Below are 25181 nucleotides of genomic sequence, written 5' to 3' on the forward strand. Positions count from 1 at the left end.
TACCCCTATCTTCCCAAGGTCTTCTCACCCGAGCCCTGTAGCCTAACCGAACGGTTGTTCCTGTGCTGATAGAGCTCTCACGAGCACTGAAGGCTTGTGCTGTAGTGCTTGGTTTTCTTGGCAGAGTTCATTGTGTGTTTGGAATCAGTCACAGTAGTGGCTGGAGAAGTGGTTACACAATTTCTTGGCAGTGAGTGTCTTCATTAGTGATCTGCATAATCATGAAGGCATGATGGCTTGGGGAGGGATGGGGGTGCTGTGGCTTGGACTTTGTATTAAGGTAAAAGCTGAGAATGAAGTAGAAAAAGCTGTTATTTAGAAATATAGAAGCTAACCATGCAGAAGCAGCGCCCTTTACCTGGGATCTTGGTGACTGGAGCTCTCTTGGCCTCTGTTCTTTACCTTCTGACCTCCATTCACAAGAGAAACCCCTGGGAACTCCTGCAATTTCCCAGCAAGGCTTCAAGGGACTCCGCTCCTGGGCTGCCCTTCTCAGTCCTGGCTGAGCTGACCTGCCCTGGACCTAGACACTAGTGAGCAGTGGGGGCAGGACCATGAATGAGCTCATTTTCCCCATCATCAGCTCCTTTTCCCCTTTGGGAAATCCCATGACCAGCCTTTAGGGAGATGCTTCTTAATGTATCCAGGAGAGCAATGTGGTTCCTCTGAGGCCCCCCAGAGTCCTAGAACCTTAGCACACAGTGAGTGTCAGGTATATACAAGTGTAGTTGCATCTCTGAGGCCTCCAGGAGGCTGACTTCAAGACCTGAGCTGTGGAGGAGGGTCAGGAGGAATAAGTACATGGCAAGGATTGGTTACTCCGTCATCTGGGGATTGAGAAAAAGATTTTGGGATCCAGAGGATGCATGTGTGCATTGGAGTTCATAAACAGAAACTAGCCATGAGCCCACCTTCTGTAAGGCTTGAAATGCTTGCTACTGCTTAGACTCAGGATCACAAATCCAATGCCAGTTGATTCTTAGTTCTTAATTGTTAAGGAAATGTACAAGACTATTAATAAAAATGGGGAATGGCCAAAGGTCAAAGACAGGAATGTAATGCACTTGATTCTGGCGGCTTAAGCAGAGCAGGGGTGTGTTTGGAGAGCATTGTGGTTTGCAGAGACAGAGTGGGCAGGAACCAAAGATGGCCTGATCACTGCCCAAGCTTTGTTCCAGAAGCCATCTGGAGATTGTGCCACCCTCCTTGGATCCTCAGCCCCTTTGCTGGAATAGATGATCTCACTGGCTCAGTGACCCTGGCAGAAAACACCCAGTCAGGTGAGCCTGAGTCCTGTAAACTTCCCTGGCTACCAGGGAGTGAGGAGTGGGAGGGCTTGGTTTCCTCTAGCAACACAGTGGGAGGTACAACCTAGCTTTCATCAAACAGATAAGAAGACCATACCCCTGGCTGAGTATCCCCAAATATCAGATATCCAGTACAGTGGCCAAGAGATCGTGGTAATTTAGTCATGCATTTGAAATGACTGGTAAAATAATTCTGTGTGTGTGTATATATATATATATATATATATATATATATATATACATATATATGTTGTTGAGTATTATATGTATATATATTATATATTATATATTATAATTATATATAGCAACATATAACATTATATATACTACTTAATTTTATTCATTTTGAAAGAAACGTCTCTTTTTTAGTAGCATCAGAGGCTTCTAACATAGAATTTCAAGATTATAATTCCCACCAGGAAGCACTTTAGAGCCCATGGCCAAGAACATACAGTTTGGGAATGGCCAAGGTTTATGTCAGAGCTTGACATAAGTATTGAACTCAGTCTATTGGAGTTAACGTGCATTTTCCCCAGGAGCTATTGGGCTATCCTGCCCAATGATGGGATCTTCAGATAAATAAGAACATGGACTATTAATTTGGGCTCCACATTTATTTTCATTTTTTAATTAATTAATTAATTAATCTAAAAAAAGATTTTATGTATTTATTTGACAGATAGGGAAAGAGAACACAAGCAGGGGGAGGGACAGAGCAAGAGGGACAAGCAGGCTCCCCGCTGAGCAGGGAGCCAAATGCAGGGCTTGATCCCAGGACCCTGAGATCATGACCTGAGCCAAAGGCAGACAGTCAACCACCCAGGCACCCCTGTTTTCTCTTTTAAAAAAAGATTTTATATTTTATTTATTTTAGAGAGAGAGAGAGAGCAAGAGAGAGAGAACACCTGAGCAAGTGGGAGGAGGGGAAGAGGGATAGGGAAAGAGAGAATCCCAGGCAGACTCCATGCTGAGCATGGGGCCCTATGAGGGGATTGATTTCATAATCCTAAAATCATGACCTGAGTTAAAATCAAGAGTCAGGCGTTTAACTGACTGAGCAACCCAGGTGCCCCTTGTCTCCACATTTATAATCACCTTATTTCAAGTTATTGTAGAAAACATCATTGACAGAAATGAAGGCTACTTGGTTCTGCACCCAGGGAGGTTATAGTCTGGTACAGCAGACAACACATAATTAGAACGTTATAATGCGCTATACTTCTTAGCAGTATGCTGGTGGGTGTGAAGTCCCAGAATAGACTACTCAGTGTATCTTTCTAGAGAGTTGATTTCAATCCATGTTAAATAATTTAAAATCTGATATTGTTAAATTAAGACACTTGGAAAAAAAAACTCTTGACTATATTATGGCGTTGAATGTAAAATATGGAGTGGATGTTGGTAAAAATGGTGAAATAAAGACCTCTGACATTTCTTTCTATAAAAGCAATGAGAAAACTGGTAAAAATCGTCAGAATCAGCTTTCTTAGAACTCTGGAAATTAACTACAAGATTGCAGAAATTTGGAGAGCATTTATTTAAGACAAATGCCTGAACCTTGGTAAGAATGGTAAACTTTGTGGCATTTTATTCTGTCCTAATCCCACTCCCATGATGGTCTTGAAAATAACAGCTCCCATTTGCAGTGTAAATCAGCAGCCTGGCAGCCACCTAACGGAGTAGAACTGGCCTGGAGCACTTCCAAAGCCCCATTACCAGAAAACTGTCACAATTTGATATGCTGATCGTTCCTTGGAAGACCTCATCTGCTAGGCTGTCTGTGTTCTGAGCACACAGAGTGTGAAAAGCCTTTTCCTAGGGAGAATTAAAAAAAAAAAAAGATTACAGGAGGTGTGTCTGGGTGGCTGAGTGGGTTAAATGCCAGACTCTTTATTTCGGCTCAGGTCATGATCTCATGGGTTGTGGGATTGAGCCCTGCATTAGCAGAGAGTCCACTTTGGCTTCTTTCTCTCCGTCTCCCTCTGCCCTTCCCCCCACTTATATGCGCACTCCCTCTCAAATAAATAAATAAATAAATAAATAAATGTTTATTTATATATATATAAATTTTTTATTTATATATTTTATATGTTTATATGTTTATATTTTATATGTTTATTTATATATATAAAATAATTACAGGCAATTGATAACATTTGGGTCAAATAATAGACCAATCAAAAGGCTTAAGAGGAAAATCTGGGGAATGCAATGCCCATGGGATATTGAAAAGCTCTAAAATATTCTTGGGAACCTAGAAGGCCATCCTCATGTGTAGGGCTATGATCATATTAAGGAGTGTATACACACTCAAGAAAGACTTGAAAGGCTCTAAGCTCTCACCTCTGGCTGATCTGGAGGCTCTGCAAATAGGAAGTAAAAGCTTAGAGTTGTAAACTGCCTGGCTGAGTATTGAAGGCACGCCCAACACATACAAGAGCCCTTCAGCAAAGGCTGGGAAACTTATTGGTTCTAAGTCTTTAAGGAAATTTCTCTTTAACCATTAACTGACCACTAGATTAACTGAACAGAAACTTGAGTAGCCATATATGAGAAAGAATACCTACTATGCAGGATTAGTTCAAAAGGCACTAAAACAAAACCAAAAACAACTATAGGAAACAGCAAAAACAATAAACTCTAGGGAGAGGGACAATCTGATTTTCAGAATTGCCACAGCATATTATTTGAAATATTCAGTTTTCAACAAAAAATTGTGAGACATGGAAAGAAACAAGAAAGCTCGACCTAATCACAGGGGGGAAAAAAGCAATCAATAAACACTGTCCCTGAGGAAGACCAGATGTTGGACTTAATAGTCAAAGACTTTATATTAGCTATTTTAAATATGTTTAAAGAACTGAAAAATATGTCATAGTAAAGAAAATATATATATAATTTCCACCTCTTTATTCATTTTCTATATTTGTTGTGCAATCATCATTCTCTTATTTTCTTTAATTATGACGTGGCCTTGTGTGTGTATATATATATATATCTATATATATTTTATATATATATTTATATACATATATAAATTCTGTGGTTGAAAAATGCAATTACTAAAATGAAATCTTTACCAGAAGTGCTCAACACCATATTTGAGCAGATGGAAGAAAAAGTCAACAAATTTGAAGATAATTCAATTGAGATTATCCAGTCTGAGAAACAGAAAGAAAAAAGAATGAAGAAAAATTAACAGATTCTCAGAGACCTGTGGACACCATCAAACATACCAACATGTGCATAATGGGAATCTCAGCAGGAGAGGAAAGAGAAAAAGGCAGAAAAAATACTTGAAGATATATGGGATGAAAATTCCAAAATTTGATGAAAAAAATCATTCCATATTTTATGTCAATATATAGATAATTAACATAGATTTAGATTTATGAGTGCTCAATAAACTTCCAAGTGGGCAAAAACCTTCAAGTATGATTAATTCAAAGAGATCCACATTTATAAACAATAATCAAACTGTCAAAGGACAAAGACAAAAAAGTAAATCTTGAAAGCAATAAGAGAGAAGTGACTCATCATGTACAAGTGATTCTCAGTAAGATTCAAAGTTGATTTCTTATTTAAAACAATGGAGACCAAGAAACTATGGCTTTATATATTCAAAGTTGTGAAGGAAAAAAAAAATCCTGTCAAATAAAGATTCTATATCCAGCAAAGCTGTTCTTCAAAGATGAAGAAATTAAGGTAGTCTCATATAAACAAACACTGAGAGAATTCATCACTGGGAGATCTGCCTTGCAAGAGTATTAATGGGGGTCCTTTAGGCTGAAATAAAGAAACACCAGACAGCAACTTGAATCCGTATGAAGAAATAAAAACCTGTAAAGTAAATAAGAGAGTATAAATGTCTTTTTAAAATTGGACCTAAGAGACAACTGCATAAAGCACTAATTAGAAATCTGTGTCAATGGTCACAAAATGTATAAAGATGTAACTTGTATGAAAATAAAACCACAATGCAGAGGAAAGGGAATGGAGCTTTATAGGAGTGAAGTTTTATATACTATTGAAACTAACTTGGTATTAATCTGAACTAGATTGGTATAAATTAACATGTTAATTGTAGTCCCCTGAGTAACCACTGAGAAAAAACTTGGAAAGTATATAGCAAAAGAAACACTAATAAAATAGAAATGATACATTCAGAAATATCTACCTAAAACAAAAGAAGGTAGCAGCAGAGGAATAAAAGACCAAAAATGTATAAGAGATATAGAAAAAATAAAAGGGCAGATATAATTCCAATCATATCAGTGATCACATTAAGTGTAAATGAATTAAGCAATTCGATCAAAAGGCAGAGATTGTCAGATTGGATTAAGAAAAAACAAACAAACAAGATTCAAGTATATACTGTCTACAGGAAACATGCTTTAGATCCAAAGATATAAATTGATTAAAAGTAAAGGCATGGATGGGGTGCCTGGGTGGCTCACTTGGTTAAGTGTCTGACTCTTGGTTTTGGCTCAGGTCATGATTTCAGGGTTGTGAGATCAAGCCTTATGTATGGCTCTGTGCTCAGTGTGGAGTCTGCTTGAAATTCTCTCTCTCCCCCTTCCTCATCTTCTGCCTCTTCCCCCACTCATGCTTTCTCTCTCTCAAATAAATAACCTTTTTTTTACAGTAAAATAATGGAAAAAAGATATGTGATAAAAACTGCAAATATAAGAAAGATGGAGTGGTTAGCTACTGGACAAAATATACTTTAAAAATATTACTAGAGATAAGGAGGGTCATTTTGTAATGATAAAAGGGTCAATTCTTCAGTAAGATGTAACAATTATAAACATATATTCAACCAACAGCAAAGCTACAAAATACATGTAGCAAGACAATAATTGAAAGAAGAAATAGACAATTCGACAGTAAAAATTAGGAGACTTCATATGCCATACTCAATAATGGTTGGAACTATGCAAAAAAATCAACAAATAAAAGACCTGAATGTCATTATAAACCAAGTAGAACTAATAGACATCTACAGAACTTCCCACTCAACAATAGTAGAATAAACATTTTTTTTCAAGTGCACATGGAACATTCTGAATAATATACCATATGCTAGGCCATAAAACAAATCTAAATAAAATTTTAAAGACTGAAATAAGAAAAAGAAATAAAATGAAGTATATTCTCTCATCACAATGATATACAATTGCAAATCAATAATTGAAAGAAATTTGAGAAACTCATAAACATGTAGAAATTAACAATACACTTCTAAATACCCAATGGGTCTAAGAAAAAAATCACAAGTGAAATTAGAAAATACTTTGAAAATTGGTATGAAGAACAACAACATACCAAACTTATGAGTTGCAGCTAAAGCAGAGCTTGGGGGAAATTTATAGCTGTAAACAACTATATTAAAAAAAAAAAGATCTAAGATCAAATAACCAATATTCCACTTTAAAATCCAGAAAAAGAACAAACTAGGGCAGCCCGGGTGGCTCAGTGGTTTAGCGTCACCTTCAGCCCAGGGCCTGATCCTGGAGACCCAGGATGAAGTCCCATGTCAGGCTCCCTGCATGGAGGTTGCTTCTCCCTCTGCTTGTGTGTGTCTCTCTCTGTCTCTCATGAATAAATAAATAAAATCTTACAAAATAAAAAGAACAAACTAAACCTAAAGCAAGTAAAAGAATATGATTAATAAAGAACAGAGTGAATATAAATGAGGCAGGGAACAGATAGAGAAAATAATAAAGTAAAATAGTAGAGAAAAATAATAGAGAAAAATCAATACAGTCACAAGTTAGTACTTTTTAAAAAATATTTTATTTATTTATTCATGAGAGACACATTAGAGAGAAGCAGAGGCAGAGACATAGGCAGAAGGAGAAGAAGGCTTCCTGGGAAGCCTGATGCGGAACTCCAGGATCACGCCCTGAGTCGAAGGCAGATGCTCAGCCACTGAGCCACCCGGGTATCTCAAAAGTTAGTACTTTATAAAGATCATCAAAATGGGCAAATCTACCTATTCTGGTCAAGAAAAAAGAGAAAATTCAAATAACTAAAATCATAAATGAAATAGGGGATATTATTACTGAAAGAAATAAAAAGGACTCTAGGAATATTATAAACAATTGTATGGTAGTAAATTAGGTAACAGATGAAATGGATAAATTTTTGGAAAGATATAAACCACCAAAACTGACTCAAAAAGAAATAGAAAATCTAAATAGACTTAAATCAAGCAAAGAAACTGAATTTGTAATAAACAAACAAATAAACAAACTATCCACATAGGAATATCCAGGCCCAGATGGTATTATTGGTAAATCTCACCAAATATGTAAAGAAGAATTAATAACAATTCTTTACAAACCCTTCCAAAAATAGAATAGAAAGGAACACTTCACAAATAATTCTATAAAGTATATATGTATGTATGTATTTTTTTTTTAGAGAGGGAGAGAGGGTGAGGGAGGGAGGAAAAGGGAGAAGGAGAGAGAACCTTCAGCAGGCTCCATGCCCAGTGCAGAGCCCAATGTGGGGCTTGATCTTGAGATCATGACCTGAGCTGAAATCAAGAGTCAGATGCTTAACTAACTGAGTCACCCAGGTGCCCCTATAAAGTCAGTATTATTCTGATATTAGAACAAGACAAGGGGATGCCTGGGTGGCTCAGTGGTTGAGCGTCTACTTTTGGCTCAGGGCATGATCCTGGAGTCCTGGGATCAAGTCCCACATCAGGCTCCCTGTGGGGAACCTGCTTCTCCCTCTGCCTATGTCTCTGCCTCTCTCTGTGTCTCTCATGAATAAATAAATAAAATCTTTTAAAAAGATAAAACAAGACAAGGACATCACAAGAAAAGAAAACTATAGACACTATCTCTTATGATTATAAATGCAAAATTCCTCAAAAAAATACCAGGAAACCAAATTGAGAAATACATGAAAAGATTTGACCAAGGGAGATTTATCCCCAGAATGCAAGATGGGTTTAACATCCAAAAAAGTAATTAATGTAATATATCATATCAATAGACTGACAACAACAACCACATGTTCATTTATCAGTTGTCAATAGATCAGACAACAGAAAAACCATTTAACAAAATCCAACCCCTTTCATTATAAGGCATTTAACAAAGTAGGATTAGAAGGGAACTTCTTCAACCTAATGAAGGCAGCTAAAAGCAAGCAAACAAACTCAAACCTACAGCTAACATCATAGTTAATAGTAAAAGATCGATTGCATTTTCCCTAGGATTAGGAACAAGACAATGATGTCTACTTTCACTATTTCTATTCAATATTGTAATGGAGATTCTAGCCAGGGAAATTAGGCAAGAAAAGGCAATACATGGAATTCAGATTGGAAAGGAAGAATAAAAGTTTCTCAATTCAAGGATGACATAACCTTATAAAAAGCAAATTTTAAGGAATCCACAAAAAAAAAATTGTTAGAGCCAATAAATGAGTTCATCAGGGTTGCAGGATACCAGCATAATATACAAACAAGAATAAAAAAACAAACCAGGTGTATTTCCATACATTAAGAATGAAAAATACAAAATCAAAATTAAGAAAACAATTCTACTAACAGCATTAAGAGGAATAAGATACTCTGGGATAAATTTGACAAAAGGAGTGCAAGCCTTGCATGTGGAAAACCACAAAATATCATTGAAAGAAATTACATAAAACTTAAATGGAAAGACATCCCATGTTCATGGATCAGAAGGCAATACTCTCCTCATAGATCTACAGATTCAACACAATTCTTATCAGTTTGAGCTGGACTTTTCATAGAAATTAACAAGTTGTGGGGGACCCGAGTGGCTCAGTGGTTGAGTGACTCCCTTTGGCTCAGGTCATGATCCCAGGATCCTGGGATCAAATCCCAGATCAGGCTTCCTGCAAGGAGCTTGCTTCTCCTTGCCTCTCTCTCTCTCTCTCTCTCTCTCTCTCTGTCTCTCATGAATAAATAAATAAAATCTTAAAAAAAAAAAAAGAAATTAACAAGCTGATCCTAAAACTCATGTGGAAGCCCAAGGGACTCAGAATAGCCAAAATAATCTGTAAAGGAAAAACAATGTCAGATATCTCACATTTCCAAATTTCAAAGCTTACAACAGAGCTACAGAAATCAAGACAGTGTGGTATGGGCATAAGGATAGACATATAAATCAATGGAATAGATGATAATCTGGAAATAGTCTCACATTTACAGTTAGTTGATTATTGACAAAGGTACCAAACTAATTCAAGGGGCAAAAACCAGTCCTTTCCATAAATGGTGCTGACAACTGGATATCCACATGCAAACTAAAGAAATTGGACCCCTACCTCATACCACATACAAAAGTTAACTCAAAATGGATTAAAGACCTAATGTAAAAGCAAAAGCTATTTGAAATCTTAGGAGAAAGCATAGGGGTAACATTTATAACTTTGGATTTGGTAATTGTTCTTAAATATGACATGAAAGCACATGAAACAAAATAAAAAGTAAATTAAAATTCATCAAAATTAAACACTTCTGTGCCTCAAAGAGAACCATCAAGAAAGTAAAAGCTGGGGCACCTGGCTGGTTCAGTAGCTAGAGCAGGCGGCTCTTGATCTCAGGGTTGTGAGTTTGAGCCCTGTGTCAAGTGTAGAGACTACTTTCAAAAAAAAAAAAAAAGTGGGGATCCCTGGGTGGCGCAGCAGTTTGGTGCCTGCCCTTGGCCCAGGGCGCAATCCTGGAGACCTGGGATCGAATCCCACGTCGGGTTCCCAGGGCATGGAGCCTGCTTCTCCCTCTGCCTATGTCTCTGCCTCTCTCTCTCTCTCTCTCTGTCTCTCTGTGTGACTATCATAAATAAATAAAAATATTTTAAAAAAAAAGTGAAAGGCAACCCACAGAATGAGAAATATTTGTAAGTCATATATTTAAAAAGAAACTTGTATTTAGACTATAAAAACAACTCTTACAACTCAATAATAAAAAGACAAATAACCCAGTTAAAAATGGGCAAAGAATCTGGTAACCCATGTTAGAAGTGAGATGAGTCCAGGATCCCAGGCAAAGTTACTGTGACGAAAATTAACTTGCTAGTGTTGTATAGACCAGGGAGGCAGAGTTCCTTCCAAGTTGTGAGGCTGCATCAGCTTCATCCTTCGGGCTTTACGAGGTATGTCAATTGGACACACTTCCAACCCAGGCACGCTCAAGAGAAGCCTCCTGGAGCCCCTCAGCTTTAATCCCCAGCTGCAATGTGAGTCAAGTTCACTCTGCTAAGCCCATGAGCTAAGCAAGGCAGCACAGCTGAAGGGCCAGCTCATCTTTCCCCCAGAACATGCAGCTACAGGGATCCTGATCCCTTCCTGAACGATGGCATGCAGCTAAGAATAGCGAGAGTACAGTATATGTGCCTCTGAAGATCTTCCCATGGAGTCATGAGTATTTACAACCTTCCCTGGAATAAAGAGATCTTCAGCCTGCGGTACGGCTTTGAGAGTGCCCTGTGGTCTCTCCAAAATCCAACCTCAAATTCCCCTCCTCCAGGAAGCATATTTTGATTTCACTTCACCCTTCTTAATTGAATTTCTGGAATGATGAAACCTGAATTTGGCTGATGAATAGTTCAGTGCTGCTTGAAAAGGTCTGCTGGACTATAGGAGGGAGACCTAGGGCTTCAACTTTCCTTAGCCTAGGTATCCCCTTTTTAGACAAATAATACATGACATGAATATTAGTTATAACTCGTTGGTTGCAAGTGACAAAAACCTGACCCGAACTTGAGTAGTGGCTGGGCTGATGGACCTAGGGATGCGGTGCTACAACGACATTCTCTCTTCTGTGGCTTCTGCTCTCCTTTAGCAGTGCCTTCAGTCTCTTCTGTGGCACATGGCTTTTTTCTAGAGCCTGGCCCGAAAAACTTCAAGGATTGTCTCCACATGTTATTTGCCATCTGAGAGGAGTGGGCTTTCCTTCTGACTCCTAATTCAGAAAATCCCTGGGAAGGACTCTGATTAGCCCAGCCTAAGTCAAGTACTCACCTGTAAGCCAATTTATGTGGCTGAGAGGTGGGTCAGACTACACTGATACGGAGAGGGGAAAATTCCCTAAGGAAAGAGGTGCCCTTTTTAGAGGGATGGGACCAGTGGGGGCAGAAAACAACTGATGTCTGTTACATGATGCTGACTGGTTTTCTGATGCTGAAGATGCTCAGGTTGATAAACTCCTGGTATAGCAGACCAAGAGTGACATTTACTGTTTTTTGCCTACAAAATGCTCATTCCCCTTTCTATAACAACCAACCCAGTTTCCTCTGGGGAACTACTCTACTCCTGCCCATGTGTTGATATGGGACCCCAGCCCAATGAGGAGTGGGACACATGACCACATGACCAAGACTGGTCAGTTAGCACAGTCCATGACTTGTGGCTGCCCTGATGGTTCCCAAGAGTGCTTTGGGGGCTGGAGCTGTGTGTCCCTCAGTTCTGGGCCTCCCAGACCTGGATGACCTCATAAACACCTAGGCACCTCTCCCCAGATTTATTTATTGCATTAGTTCATGTAGATGGGCATCTCTATGAATTAGATGGACGGAAACCATTTCCAATTAACCATGGGGAAACTAGTGATGAAACTTTATTAGAGGATGCCATAGAAGTTTGCAAGAAGTTTATGGAACGTGACCCTGATGAATTGAGGTTCAATGCAATTGCTCTATCTGCAGCATAGCTTGTCAGTAAATGGAAACACCAAATACTGTATTATTTGCAACAAAAATTACATTTCTGCTGCCATACACTAACTCAAAAATTTTGATATTTTCATTAACTTGACTGATTAAACTTTATGTGAATTAAAAAAAAATAGAATTTGCAAGTGTGGGGCTGGTCCTGGGCAGGCAGCTATCATCTATCTATCTATCTATCTATCTATCTATCTATCTATCATCTATCTATCTATCTATCTATCTATCATCTATCTATCTATCTATCTATCTATCTATCTATCTATCCATCGTCTATTATCTGTCATATTTTTTCCAGGGCAACTATATTTTTAATAAGCTCCCTAGTGAATATTGATGACTGGGTTTGGGTAGCATTGCCCCGCCATGTTTGTATACAGTAGGTGTTTTATAGCTGCTGGTGTAATGGAAAGGCTGGGGTCAGCCTTTCCTTGTGTGGTCATACTAGCTGTCTTTGAGTTAGTTGCCCATGGAAATAGAGCTGCTAGGACTCCCTTTGTGTGTTTCAAGGTGGTCCTGCTACTTGCAGTTGGTGATTCGGGTCCTCCTTGTTGGTGACATACCACTTACTGACGGGAACAAGGCCTCCCAGTCCCAGGAGCTGGCAAAGCCCCAGAGGTCTGGGACACTTGAGAAGACAGCCTGCTTGAAATGGGCTTGCCGGGTTAGTTCCAATCAGGCCAGGATGACTCAGTTTGAATGTCAGGACCTTCTAAAATTAATCTGCAGCCACATCTAAAATCAGCACCCCTCACAAAGTCACCAGCTCTCTCTCTCTCCTTGCCCCATGGAGGGTTTGGGAACCTGGGGAAGCTGGAACTGGACCATCTCCATCTTTCAGCCCCTCAGACATTTCTCTGAATTTAGACTTGCTAACAGACAATTTTCCTTCTGCTTTTTCTTTTAAATTCTTTCCCTTCCATTTGCAAGCAAAAGCTATTTTTATGGCCAGGGGTTTCATTTCTCAAAAAGAGGATGACAGGCGTTAGATATTTTAGTGCCATGTCCTTAGTTCTTATTAATGGTACAAATTTGATCCAAAATATTCAGACTTTCTTAAAGTTAATTTTTTTAGATTAAAATAGTTGGATATAATCACTGTAAAAAATCAGATAATGTAGAAAGTTCTAAAGAAGAAAGCAGTAATTATTGGAAATTTATCATCCAGAGATAAATAATTGCTGGTATGTTGGTGCATTTCCTCCTTCAATTCCACATATTTAAAACAAATTAAAATGTATAATTTGCATAAATGGTAAGCCCAAGAAAGTCTTTGGATTCTTTGTCCAAGATAGTCTCCTAGGGGGAAGAAATCAGATATTTAGAGTCTCTATATTAATGTTACTTTTAAATTGTCTTTCACTTTCATAGTCTGTTGATTAAATTATAAATGAGAACCTTCTGGAAGGAATTTGGGCTTATTTATTGAAAAAAACCCCAATCTTGTCTACCTCCTGAGGCAGCAAATGAACTGAAGGAATTTATGCTAGAGCAGAGCTTTCCAAACTTTTTTGGTTCTTGATGCTTTCAGTGTCTCAGAAATTTTTTCACAGCTCCTCCTAGGCCAAAAGAAACATGTAATAGTTCCATTTATTAACTAGTTATGTCCAAACAACTTAAGTATTTATGTCCTAACAACTTAGAAGTCAACAATTTAGATTTCAGATTTTCTCTCAGTGGTTCAGCTAAATCATCAGCCAAACAGAAATAATGATGATATCTATTATCATAGTGAGAATTAAATGAGTTTGACGGCATCCTGGAATTTGATTACCACTCTATAAATATTAGCTATTAATTAGTGGCTAATCCTTAGAACCACGTTTCGAGCATGTAGTTCACAGTGAGAATGAGAGAGGGCGCCCGTGGGTATGTTCTGAGCTCTGGGCTGCCTCCTGCCCTTGACTCCTCATGTTCCCTTGGCTACTTTTCTTCTCCTGGTCTCCCTATTTACAATCTCTCCCACCATCCTGCTTTTCACAGCAAAGAGGAACAGGAAGTGAAAGTAATAAAAGACAAAAAGGAAAAAGACCTTTTCTTGTCTTCTGATTCAGTGGACTCCCATCCATCTTGATCATGGATATGGACTCTTTGAGGGCAGCCCATAGGACTTCCTGTGTATACTGTATAGAATTCCCTGGAGAGTATGCTTAGGGCTTGAACTAGCTCTTGTAAGATCCTGGTCCTGGTGTGTCTTATTCATTCTGGAATGGAGGGGTCTGACTACCCACTCCCCTGTAATGCCTAGACTGCCCACTCCTGGAAATCCACCAGTCCAGATGTTCCTTGCTGGAGGGAGGGACCAGGGGATGGTGGCAGAGGATAGCTAGTAACAGGATTCTCCTTAGCCTTGAGCTGGTTCAATTTTTAACATCGCTTGGGCATGAGTTTCAAATAAGCGAATTCCTTTGGAGGAATGTTTGAGGTGGATCTGAGTGCATCTGATTCACTCTAGGCAGGGCTTTTAAAGATAAAGTGGCAAATCTAATCATCACCATCACAGAACAACTGTTAAGTTAGTACCTAAAATGAACCAAGAGCCATACCTTTTATGTACCTTATCTCATTTAATAGTGATAAATACCATGTGCAATATATGTCACTTCTCTCATTTTGCAGGTGAGAAAACTGAGAGCCAAAGAGATTAAGATTTGTCCAAGTTCACACAGATGGCAAAGCTAGTACTGATCCCAGTTTGTCTGACTTGAAGATTAGTATTATGAATATGAGAATATTATTTTAAAGATTGATGTATAACCACAAACAATTGGAAATCAGCCTTAATTTCCAACAGTAGGGGATTGATTACATAATGTGTAATATATCCATACAACGGAATATTGTACAGTAATTAAGATTGACAATGTGGTATTTATTGACATGCAGATGTTTGCATAATAGATTTTCAAGGAGAAATATATAGTGTGATTCTATTTTTGAAAGATAAGACAAATGTTCTAAGACCTCAAAAATATTTTTCGGTTAAAAAAATTCATGTATGCCAAGAAAGACGTCTTGGCATCTTCATCTGTAACATGAGGGATTGCTTAGTAGACAGAAAAGCCCATGAGAGTAAGGATCATGTCTAGTTCATCCTAGAAGTGTTTGTAACAGAGGCTATACTCAGAAAATAGTGAATTAATGAATGAATGATATGAGATTCAAGAGTTAGGGGCTGTGTTGGGTGGAGGAGAGTTTCAGAGACCTGGCATGAAGCAGTGGTCTTCAAATGCGATCCAGAAGCAGAAGACCTAGAGGTTGTGGGACTTTTTGTGTCCACCATGAAATAATCATGAGACTGGCTTCTGCTGTATTCAATTCACCAGCTTAGGGAGTTGGTTCAGAGCCTTGAGCTTAATGTTGGGCAGACTTGAGTTCCAGTCCCTATACTGCTCTTTGCCAGCTGTAAAATCTTGAGGAAATTATGTATTTTTTTCTGAGCTTGTTTTCTCATCTGTAAAATGAGAGTAATAATTAACACTTAGCTCATAGGGTTGCTCTGAACATTTAAACACTCTGTTTAGAAATTAGCTCAAAATGATAGACTGAACTCCAGCCACTTTTTCCTATCCCAAATCTTTAGAAACACCAGAAAAAATAAATTTATGTAATCCATAAATGTTCTGGCAAACAAGAGAGGATAACCTTAGTGATTTTGAAATTGTGAGGAATTGATGAGTGCAAAAAAGATGGCAGAGTTGGTAGAACTAAAATAGTGTCTAAAACATGTGCAGGAGAGACCACTATGAAAGGTGGGAGTAGCTCTGAAGGTACTTCAAACCTGAAGACAGTGGATGTTGGGGGTGGTGGTAACTGACGCCCCCCCCCAATCTTCTCCCCATAGCCAAATAGCAGCAGCAGATATCTGTCTCCATCATGCATATGTGGGCACTCAGGCTGGAGAAGCAAGGCAACATCTAGGAAGAACAGACATCAGTTTTCTTATCAGTTTGCTTCTTACCCTCTATCATCCTTCCCATACAATGACTAGAGACATTACCCACAAATTGAATAACAAAGAATCTCAGTTCCAAGATGAGCGCACAACCAAGAGCCACTGGACACTGAGGAAAACTACTATGATGAAATAGGCATAGAGTACAATAGACAGAAACACTGGTTCCCAAAGAAACAGAACTAGCAGAGCAGACAGATTAAACATTTAGAATGAGAATAAACATCCTCAGAGAGTTATTAGAGAAAGTCTGAGATCTCAGAAATAAAAAACAAGATTCTCAAAGGCAATCCTCAATAAATGGGCTATGAACAGGTTGGCTATAGATGAACAATAGCATATAAGTGAGCTGGAAGATCAAATTGAGGAATTCTTTGACAAAATACTGCAAAAAAAGAGAAAGCATAAAATATGTTAGGATATATGAAGAGTAGATTCAGAGGCTTCAATATCCATCAAGTAGAGGTTCCATAAAGAGAAATAGAGAAAAGAAATAAGGAAGACTAAAATATGTACAGAAGGAAATTTCTCAAGTTGGTGAAAAACAAAAGTCCTCTTTCTGCAAGGGTCCAACCACCACATGACAAGGAGAACAGAAATCTTAATATGACGAATAGATATGCCATGGTGAAATTTGGAACATGAAGGATAGAGAAAAAAGGAAAACAGATTACTCATAAAGGAAGGCAGATAAATGTCAGATTCAACTACAACACTGCATGCTGGAATATCTTCAGAGATCCAAGAAAAAATGATTAGAACCAGCCTAGCTATCATTCAAGTGTGAGGGTAAAATATATAAAGACAATTTCAGGCATGCAAGGATGATTAAATGGATTACTTTTAGTTTTTCCTGCAAGAAGATGGTCTCCAACACAATGAAAATAAATCCAAGAGAAAGTTATTGGATTCAAGTAGCAGAGGTGAATTAAAAAATCAGTAGAAAATATTGATGTCTAAATAAGTGTTAATTGAAAAAAGAAAAAGAAATGACCTTGCCATCTGGAACTGAAATCCTAAAAAGTACTATAGTAGGTGAAGAAAAGGAGAGGAAAGAAGTATGAGTGGAGCAAGGCCTATGCAGTGTGTAGTGGCTGGTCATGAGAGGCACTATACTTATATATGGGTCAAGAAAGGAAAAAAATAATGATCAGACATTGGAGTAAAAATTTAAAAGTAAGCTCCTGAATATCAGAAATTAAATCAAGAAGACTCAATCCATTGACAGGAAAAAAAGTGTTGAAAAACAGAAAGCATGGTGAACACAAATACAAAATAAGACAGCAGCAACAGGCCTGTGCATATCAATAGTCATAAATGTGAGTAGGTTAAATAGACTTTTGAAGAAAAGAGCAACTCAGGAGGAAAAGAGTTCTCCAAAATGTAACTTCATGCTGCTTCTATGAGAGATAGCTAAAACAAAATGACAGAGACATTGAAAATGAAGGGATGGAAGAAGATATAGTGAATATATACTGACAAAAAAGAATGTCTAATGATATTAACATCAGAAAAAAAATGGAATATAAGGCACAACAAATGTTATGAGGAATAAAACATTTCATAATGATGTAACAATGATGAACTTTTATTCACCTAAAGACCTAGCATTAATATATAAAAAGGAAAGCACACTTAAGAAACATGGAAGCCATAACCAAATGGGGTTTATTTAATAAATATAATATGTGTTAATAAATCCAAAGTTCAGAAGATTATGAGATATTTCCTGTAGATGCTGGAAAGGTATTTGATAAAATTCAGTATTATTAATAGAATAATTTAATGAACTAAGAGTAGATGGACTCCTACTTAAATGATAAAATATGTACATACCATCACCAAGAAGGGAAAACACCAGAAATGTTCCTGCTATGATTAGGAAGAAGAGAGGCTGATCCTTATCACTAATACTATTCAACATTGTTCTCTATATATCAGCTAACTGAACTGGAGAATGAAATAAGAGCTCTAAAAATGGGAAAAAAGTAGTATTATTCTTACTTGTAAATATTATTGTTGATTACTGGGGAAACTCAAGATAATTTATTGGAAAATTGTAACACATGATAGAGAATTCAGTAAATTTTGTATGTACAAAATTAATATGCAGAGCACAATAAACTACATAAAAACAACAATCAAAAGTTATAATGGAAGAAGTGACTTTACTTACAATAGCAATAAAAGAGATGAAATGCTAAGGTAGATGGTGTCAGAATCGTGTTAAATTGTGGGATACACAGCTATTGTTGCAGGATTGTTTAGTGTATGGAAAACATGCATCTAGTGTCAGAAGTGAGGTAGTGTGGTAGTAACAAATTAAGAGACACACAGGAGAAGTTTGTTTTTTTAAAGTAGAAAACCTTAAATTGCTCCATGAAAAGCCCTAAACTAATAAATTCAGCAAAGTTGTAGTATACAAAATCAACACACAAAAACCAGTTGTATTTCTATACACTAATGAATAATCCAAAAAGGAAATTAAGAAAACAATTCTATTTAAAATAGCATCAGAAAAAAAATACTTGTACCCTGAAAGCTACAAAAAGTTGCTGAAAGAATTAAAGAAGGCACAGATAAACCAAATACATAAATTAAAATCCCTTGGTCATAGACTAGAAAATTTAGTATTATTAAGATGTCACTATTACCCAAAGTGATCCACAGATTTAACAATGTCCCTATCAACATCCTAACAATGGTTTTTGCAGAAATAGAAAAATCCATACTAAAATTCATATGGAGTCTCAAGGGACCCTGAGTAGCCAAAACAATCTTGAAAAGGAACAAAGTTAGAAGACTCACATGTCTTGATTTCAAAGCTTATTATGATGGGGGATCCCTGGGTGGCTCAGCGGTTTAGTGCCTGCCTTTGGCCTGGGGCGTGATCCTAGAGTCCGGGAATCAAGTCCTGTACAGGGCTCCCTGCATGGAGCCTGCTTCTCCCTCTGCCTGTGTCTCTGTGTCTCTCTCATAAATAAATAAAATCTTTTTTAAAAAGCTTATTATGAAACTACAATAATTAAAATAGTGAGGTACTGGCACAAAGACAGACATATAGATCAATACAATAGAATAGACAGCCTAGAAATAATCCTTTGCATATATGGTCAATTGATTTTGGACAAAGGTATCAAGACTATTGAATAGGGGGGCAGTCTGGGTGGCTCAGCGGTTTAGCGCCGCCTTCAGCCCAGGGCGTGATCCTGGAGACCCTGGATCGAGTCCCACGTCAGGCTCCTTGTATGGAGCCTGCTTCTCCCTCTGCCTGTGCATCTCTCTCTCTCTCTCTCTCTCTCTCTCTCTGAATAAATAAATAAAATAAAAAAGAAAAAAAAAGACTATTGAATAGGGAAGAATATAAGCTTTTTAACAATGATGTTGGTAAAACTAGATATCCACATGCAAAAGAATGATGCTGGGCCCTTATCTTACACTATGTACCAAAATTAGCTCAAAATCATTAAAAACTTAAATGTAAGGGCTAAAATTAGGAAACTTTTAGAAGAAAGCATAGGGGAAAAAAGCCTCTTGAAATTGAATTTGGCAATGATTTCTTTTTTTTTTTTTAATCTTTTTTTTTAATTTTTATTTATTTATGATAGTCACAGAGAGAGAGAGAGAGGCAGAGACACAGGCAGAGGGAGAAGCAGGCTCCATGCACCGGGAGCCCGATGTGGGATTCGATCCCGGGTCTCCAGGATCGCACCCTGGGCCAAAGGCAGGCGCCAAACCGCTGCGCCACCCAGGGATCCCTGGCAATGATTTCTTAATGTGACACTTAGAACACCGGCAACAAAAGTAAAAACAGATGAATTGGATTACATCAACCTTAAAAACTTTTGTGAATCAAAGGACACAATTAACAGGGTGAAAAGGTAACCTGTAGGAGAGGAGAAAATATGTGCAAATCATATATCTGATAAAGGGTTAGCATCCAGAATATCTATATCTAATCTATATCTATATCTATATCCAAATCTATATTTGTATCTTATACATTGAACAAAAACAAAACAACCTGATTTAAAAAATGGGCAAAGGGGGGCTCCTGGGTGGCTCAGTCAGTTAAGCATCTGAGACCTTGGTTTCAGCTCAGGTTATGATCTCATGGTCTTGAGATCCAGCCCCCTGAGTCAGAGTGTGCTCAACAAGTCTGCTTGAGGTTCTGTCTCTCCTTCTGCCCCTTCCTTCCCATTCTCTCTCTCTCTCTGTCAAATAAATAAATCTTTAAAACAAATTAGTCATGTTTGGGGCACCTGGGTGGTAGAGTCAGTTAAGTGTCTGACTCTTGTTTTTGGCTCAGGTCATGAACTCAGAGTAATGAGATCAAGCCCTGAGTCAAGCCCTGTGTTCAGTCTGGATTCTGCTTGAGACCTACTCTCCCTTTCCTTCTGCCACTTCCTCACTCTCTCTGTCTCTCATCAATCAATCAATCAATCAATCAATCAATCTCATTTAAAAAAATTGGTAAAGGACTTGAATAGACATTTCTTCTTAGACATACGAATGGCCAATAACTACATGAAAAGATGCTCAACATCACTAAATCATAAAAGAAAGGCAGATCAAAACAACAATGAGTTACCATCTCATACCTATTAGATAGCTACTGTATGAAAAAGCAAATAGAGACTAACAAGTGTTGGTAAGGATGTGAAATTGGAACCACTGTGCACTGCTGGTGGGGTAAGATGTAAGATGTAAGACGATACAGCAGCTGAAACCATGGTAGGGGGGCTTCTGCCAAACTTTGAAAAATAGACTTACCATTTCATCCAGCATTTCTATGTCTGGACATATATTCAAAAGAATTTAAAGCAGAGTCTCAAAGAGATATTTGTACGCCCATATTTATAGTAGCATTATTCACAATAGCCAAAAGTTGGAAGCAACTCAGTTGTCCATGGATGAATGGATAAACAAAATGTGGTATACACACACAGTGGAATATTATTCAACATTAAAAAGAACAGAAATTCTGATAAAATACAAGGGTGTTGTACATCAAGTGCATTATGCTAAGTGAAATAGCCAGTCACAAAATGATATATACTGTATGATTTCACTTATATGAAGTATCTAGGGTAACAGATTCATAGAGAAAATTCAAGGCAGAAGGGTGGTTGCTAGCGACCGGGGGAAGAGGGCATGGGGAATAGTTTTTAATGTGTACAGAGTTTTGGTTTTATAAAACGAAGAGTTTTGCAGCTCTGTTGTACAACAGTGTAAATGTACTTAACACTTACTGAACTGTACAATTAAAGATGGTTAAGATGATACATTTTATATTACGTGTATTTTCTTACAATTAAAAATTTAAAAATGAACTAGAATGAAGAATTTTTTCACCATATTGGTAAGAACAAAGTATGTTACATTCTTATAATAGACTATTGTGTAACTATAAAAAAGAATAAAAAAGCCTTATATGAACCTCAGATAAGTGTGTATATAAAGCTCACCAAGATATATTAAACAAACAACAACAAACAAAAATACTCCAAAATAACACAATTAATAATATGATAGTATTATACCTCTGGTGATTTAAACACATAGCCACAGATTCTTTGACACTCTTCCCGTTATCTCTCTCTCTCTATATATATATTTATTTATTTTAGATTTTATTTATTTTTCCATGAGAGACACACACACAGAGAGAGAGAGGCAGAGACATAGGCAGATGGAGAAGCAGGCTCCATGCAGGAAGCCCGATGTGGGACTCTATCTCGGGACTCCAGGATCACGAAGGCAGGCGCTAAACCACTGAGCCACCCAGGTGTCCCAGACACTCCTCCCATTAAAAGGTGAAGCTTATGCCTCACTTTTTGAAATAGGGCAGAGCTTTGTGACCATTTTGAGCATAGGGATTCTATGTGATTTCTGTCATAAAGGATCATTCAGCTTCCTCTGTCTTCTTCAATTTAACATTTGTTTTTGGGGACCTGAGGCCTCCATGCTGTGAGGAAGCCCAAGCCACCTGGAAGACCACATATGGGACATGTGGTCACAGCTCTGGCTGAGCAGAGTGGCCAGTCATGTGAGGAAAGAAACTTCCAAGCAATTCCAACTTGCAGTCATTTGGGCTTTTCTAGTTGAGATCCCAGACATGGTTGGAGCAGAGGAAAACCACTCCCCCAGAATCCTGTAAAACTCCTCACCCCAAATCTGTGGCTTTACACAATGGTTATTATTTTATGCTACTAAGTTTGGAGTGTTTTGTTACCTGACTGTAAATACTGGAAGACCCCTTTGTGGGGAGGAGGGGAAGAACACATGCACGTGTTTGTACATGAACTATCTCCACAGGGCCTACAAGAAACTGGCCACAGTGGCTACTTCCCAGTGGGGGGAACCTTGGTGATAAGGGGATGGGAAGAAGGAGACTGCCCTTCCATCTTTGTGCCTCTTGTAATACACACTCCTGTGACCCCAAAAAAGGAAATAAAATGCCAGAGTACTTTATTTTGGAAGAGACAATGGAAGAGACAAAGCTTTCTTGTTGGAAGATAGTACAACCTTCTACCTGGCTAACCAGGCAGGAGTGTCATTTGGCAACGGTTAAAGTGAATACGAGAATTCAGCATGCTGGTCAGGCTACAATATTAAGATTTGGTCCTTTCTTAGGTCCCAGTGACAATCAGGTTGAAAATGCAACAGCAACAATCCACCATTGGTGGTTGGTTTTCTTCCAGATTGCCCTCTAAAATTAAGTTCCGAAATAGCCATATTTAATCCTCTAACATCCCAGGTTGGATGGCTCTTCTCCAAAGTGGAAAGAGCAGCTGGGAAGAGGCTTGCCCAGGTGGACACAGGGAGGACAGGTGGGGACAAAGGGTGTGGACAGCAAGGGGACGACCATGATCCTCCCTTGAATCTTCCTTCCCCTGGAAGAATTGCTGGTTTAGGTGGGATGAAGCTGGCAGTGCAGAGGAGCACTCTGCTAGCGGCAAGAGGGCGGGGAGGCTGCACAGGGAGAGACAGGAGGTTAGGTAATGTCCAATGGGACTGCAGCCAAGGTTTAGACCTGACTGGACCAGCTCTCTGGTGGGAACAGGCCCTCCTCCTGGCCTCTGCCTTCCCTGGCTAGAACTCATCAGAGCCTTTGAGTGAAAGGCAAAGTCCAAAATTTGGAGGATGTATTTCAACAGAAGGGTTAATGCCTAAGCCAGTCCTCCTCAACCTTTTGGAACCCCCTAGAACCACTGAATGGGGAGGTGCAGCAGAATGCAGATGTCAGGGCACCCCGCCCTCAGAAGCCCTCCTCGAGGAGGCCCGAGGGGGTCCAGTATACAACAAAGCAAGGAAACCCACCCCCCAAACTCATGAATAAGCAGGGTTGGAGGCCTCTCCTGCCACATTGGCCCATAGGCAGGTCCAGCTGTTTGAGTGAGAGACTAGGAAGTATGTGGTTTGTCCTCTCTGTGACATCTCTTCACTCCTGGGGCCCCATCATCTGCTCTCTACCCTTGTCTTCTGACTTAGTCATTTTTTCATCATCTTCTCCTCATTTCCACCATTAATGACAGCAACAACCAACTAAAAAAAAAAAATCCCAGTGCCCATGCCAGAGCCCCAGACCAATTAAATAAAAATCTCTCAGGGTAGGCCCGCACATTTATGGTTTTTCTGAAGGTCCCCAGGTGATCCAATGTGCAGCCAAGACAGCCATTATTACTTAAGGGTGATTCCATTGGCCTTGCCACTGAAGGGCTTAGAAATGGGGTCAATGAGACTTGCGGTCTTGGGGGTGAGGCTTCTGAAAATCTTGGGGCTGAGGTTCTGGAAGATTATTCAGTCATGAAAAGGAATAAAATACTGATGTATGCTCTGAAATGAATGCATGGGATGGGGAGTTACCGCTCACTGTTTATGAGGGCTCCTTCCTGAGTATAAAAATATTCTGGAACTAGACAGGAGTGGTGGTTGCAAAACACTGTGAATATGCTAAATGCTGCTAATGGTATATTTCATTATATGTGTTTTACAAAAAAATATGGGACCTCTCCTTTGTGTCACACTTGAAAAAAGCAGCTTGAAGAAGCCAATCATAAGAAACACAGGGCAGAAAAATGGGGCAAACCTGGTCACAGATGGCAGAGTTGGGTTGCTGAATCAGCATGCCCTGGGATCTGTGGTACTTCCAGGCATCTTCCTATAGTTGATGATAAATACCCTTATGGTTTAAGGCTGCTTGGGTCAGGGTTTGATATAAAATGTTTTGGAAGATTTTCTTCTTCCAGTTCTTGGGACTAGGTGGCTTCTGAGCCTGCCTGGCTGAGACCACATCTGCACAAAATGCCCATCAGCTCCCAGAGGCCACTCCATCTCTTGCCCCTTTTCTGGGCAGTGGCAGTGTGAGCTCCAGACCTCAGTTCTGTGGGAATTCTGAGAGAATAGCATGTTTTGGTCATTGATTGGAGGGCAAGTCCCTCCCCAGACTGTCTCCTGTCTTTCTAGATGGAGAGTAGCTTCAGTCGGATTCCCCAGGAAGAGATTATTAGTGCATCGATAACTTCAAAGACCAAGGGGAAAATCACCATAAGCCTCATGACCAACTTTCACTCTAAATTAGACCTTGTGAGTGACCTGGAATTTGGGAGATACAGGCTGGAGGCTTTCCAACACGAACAACACTGTCATGGCTGTTGAGCCAGAAGTGCTTCCAGGCTCATCCTTGGAGTTAGTTATGCCCATCCGTCCTGCAGGAGAGACCTCCTCTCAACCCTCTGCCTCCCACACCACATCCATACCGCCTGAGCAATGTCCAACCGTGCAAGGCACCTCTCTGCCCATCTTTGCCACCTCATTCCTTCTCCCTCCTGTCACCTGGATTTCATGTTCCATGGCCAATATGTGCCTACATCATAAGCCTTGTGTAAACTTCCATCCTTTCTTTCTCATAATGGATAGGAATGGTCACTAGACCATATTATTCCCTTGGCCACCCTCCTTTTTGTCCCATTCCATCTTTCAGGAGTGGGGAGACAGAACTAGCAGCTTCTCAGCTTCTCTCATGGCCATTTTCAGGCCTTTGCTCTCCCTTCCTCATTTATTCTTCACACCTCTCCTTTTCTACTGCACATTCCATCCTCTCTACATCTTTCCTCATTCCCCAACTCCAGGCCCTCACTGTTCATTGAAGCTCTGCTTCTCCCATTTCAGCTCCTGCCAGCATCGAAGCCAATGGGGGCATCT

The 25181-nt window shown here is 39.0% G+C and overlaps 1 long non-coding RNA gene across 4 annotated transcripts in view; it reads right to left on the minus strand.

The window, feature by feature from the left end:
* LOC112932716 (uncharacterized) overlaps positions 1-25181 on the minus strand; it is a 76743-nt gene that overhangs the window by 21277 nt on the left and 30285 nt on the right. The gene's annotated exons all lie outside the window — the stretch shown is intronic.

This window comes from Vulpes vulpes, chromosome 5 (genome assembly GCF_048418805.1).
Source record: "Vulpes vulpes isolate BD-2025 chromosome 5, VulVul3, whole genome shotgun sequence".
In the NCBI taxonomy this organism is placed as follows: Eukaryota; Metazoa; Chordata; class Mammalia; order Carnivora; family Canidae; genus Vulpes; species Vulpes vulpes.